We start from the raw sequence: 2,806 nt of genomic DNA, 5'->3' as shown, positions 1-2,806 counted from the left end.
TTCTCTCGTTCTCTCTCTCTCTCTCTCTCTCTATCCGTCTCATTTTTTCTCTCTCTCTCTTTTCCCTCTCTTTTCTCTCTCTCTCTTTTCTCTCTCTTTCCTCTCTCTCTCTTTCCTCTCTCTCTCTTTTCTCTCTCTCTCTTTCCTCTCTATCTTATCTCTAACTCTTTTCCTCTCTCTCTTTTCTCTCTCTCTGTTTCCTCTTTCTCTTTCTCTCCCTCTATTTTTCTCTCTCTTTCCCCTTTTCTCTGTGTGTGTCTCTCTGTGTGTCTCTCCGTGTGTCTCTCTCACTCTCTCTTTCATGTGACTGAATTGTAAGTTTATGAAAATAAATAAATAAATAAATGAACAAAAATCTAATATACAAACGGCTATACGTCTGTCTGTCTGTCTCCATATTTTCAAACTTTATCTCCTCCAAAACAAAAAATCGCAGAGCAGCAGTGCTAGGAGCATCAATTGATTGGATTTTTTTACGGACCGTTCTTTTATGTTTTTTTTTTTAGCCAGTTTTTTTTTTTTTAGCCAGTTAGTTTTTAAGGGGTCAAAAATCGGTCAAAATATTGAAAAACAAAAACATCGTTAAATATTTTGTACATTCATCTTAGTTTATTTTTAAGTTTTAATTTTTAATTTTTAAGCAGTTTATAGGCGTGTCACCTTGGAATAGTGGTAATATCATTAGCTTCGAATGATGTAGTTTCGGTTTCAATTCTAGCTGATGGTACCTGAACGCTTTTTTTTTACTTTTGAAATTACTACTCTATAGTGATATATACAAAATCTAGATAAATTAGATAAATCATATTTAAGCGTATTTTATGCCCGGGTAAAACCGGGCGCCCCAAGGCCGCTAATATATATATATATATATATATATATATATATATATATATATATATATATATTAAATACATACAGACACTAGCGTTTCATCCTTTCGGGAATCTTCAGTGCAGGAGGGTGTCACGATTAACACCAGTCGCTTTTGCAGTGCTCAATTTCTATATGCATATGTGTGTGTGTGTGTGTGTGTGATGTGTGTGTGTGCATGTGTGTGTTTGTGTGTGTGTGCGCGCGTGTGCATGTGTTTGAAAATAGGCATATATATATATATATATATATGTAGAGAAATGTACACACACAAACAATTTCACTTATATATATATTTATATATATATATATATATATATATATATATATATATATAAATATTAGTGTTCACTGTCTGAACACTAATATATATATATATATATATATATATATATATATATATATATATATTAGTGTTCAGACAGTTAATAATCGGAATTGGAAATCGAAAAATCGTAACTTTTAGCGGTACCAGAATCGGTATCAGAATCGGTATCGGAATCGGAAAAATTTCTGCGTTATTTTTCGATGCCAAAAACGATTCTTTTTATTGTAATGTTCTTTTATTTATTTATTTTTTTTAAAATTTCATTTTGTTTAAAACAAATACTTCCACTGCTGAGTGCTGCTGATCGTAACAAATAAAATAATAAATATTCGTTAATTTCAAGCTACGAGCATAACTAAATGTTTGTGAAATAAAAAATTATAAAAACAAATATATATATATATATATATATATATATATATATATATATATATTTATTTATGTATATATTAAACAAAAACTTACGATACTTTAACTGTAGTGTATCCACCGGAGGTTTGTTATTGTTTGACGTGCGACGAGCGACGAGCGGCTACGACGATGGGGGAGTGGGGGGTACGGAGGTGGTGTACCTTTTCTTTGCGCAAGGTGCGTTACTTTTGTGTTATGAGATGTACCTGTGTGTATGTTCACCGATATTTCTGTAAGCAAAGTTAAGTAAAATCATCCGTGTCGAGTGTTTACCCGTCGGTGATAGGTGCTTTTAGAGTCAACAGTTTAGTGAGAGAGAAACCGCAAAAAAAAAAAAAAAAAGAAAGAATTTTGAAGGAGTGGTCGCAAGGGGGTGGCGAACTTGGGAAGGGGAGAGAGGGCGAAACGGTGACCGGGGGGGGGGGGGAAAGGGTCCGTTCGATGTCGTTATTTTACGAACACGTAAATGTGTTTGTTTTGGTTTTTGGTTTTGTGTGGTTTATCCTGATAATAATAATGATGATTATAACAATAGCGGCTTTATCTGGACAAAGCCGAAAAGTTAAAGAGTCAGTCGATAAGTTTTTATGCCGATTACCGGTGGTTTATAAACAAAATAAACACCCGTAAACGACATATAACCCTTTTTATAACGTGATTTGTAGCCTGTTTTTTTTTTCGGCTTAGGTACGGGCAAAAATCGATGAATAAAGAGTGAGGAACCTAGTTTTGAAAGCCGATTTATCATATATTTTTAGGTAGGTTTCCGACAACGTTTTTCATTGTATTTGAAAGATTAAAGACTAAACTTAATTTCCAAAAGGAAAAAAAAAAAAAAAAATTATTTGTACACGTGAAAAAAAAAACAAGTTATGAAAAATGTTTTCACGGCGAGCTAACCAATTTAGCCAAGTTTTTAAGTTAAATAAATTCATTGTAAAAATCCTTTAAAAGATAAATATTAGTTTTCTGGGTCTATTTCAAAGATAATTAGTAAAGTCCGAAGATATTGAATTAAGTAATAAAAAAAAATACTTTGTTTGTCTAAAAAAATAGCTTAATTAGCCCCAAAATAAGTGATTCCGCCTCTCGCAAAAGCGCAACAAACGGTAGTTTTGTAAACACGGATTATATGGAAGCCCAAAATCTGAGACAATCGAAAAGAAAAGCTGTCTGAGAATCATGTCATGTAAT

General features: G+C 32.5%; 1 protein-coding gene across 1 annotated transcript in view; it reads right to left on the bottom strand.

Moving 5' to 3' along the window:
- LOC145270735 (uncharacterized) overlaps positions 1 to 1,897 on the bottom strand; it is a 105,460-nt gene extending 103,563 nt beyond the window's left edge. The window contains exon 1 of the mRNA XM_080126343.1: positions 1,667 to 1,897. The gene's annotated coding sequence lies outside the window, so the exon portion shown is untranslated. The remainder of the gene's footprint in view (positions 1 to 1,666) is intronic.
- Positions 1,898 to 2,806: the final 909 nt, after the last annotated feature.

The sequence above is a fragment of the Euprymna scolopes genome, chromosome 46 (assembly GCF_053919585.1).
Source record: "Euprymna scolopes isolate OS-2025 chromosome 46, ASM5391958v1, whole genome shotgun sequence".
Classification (NCBI taxonomy): Eukaryota; Metazoa; Mollusca; class Cephalopoda; order Sepiida; family Sepiolidae; genus Euprymna; species Euprymna scolopes.
This window is presented reverse-complemented; position numbering and strand designations above follow the sequence as displayed.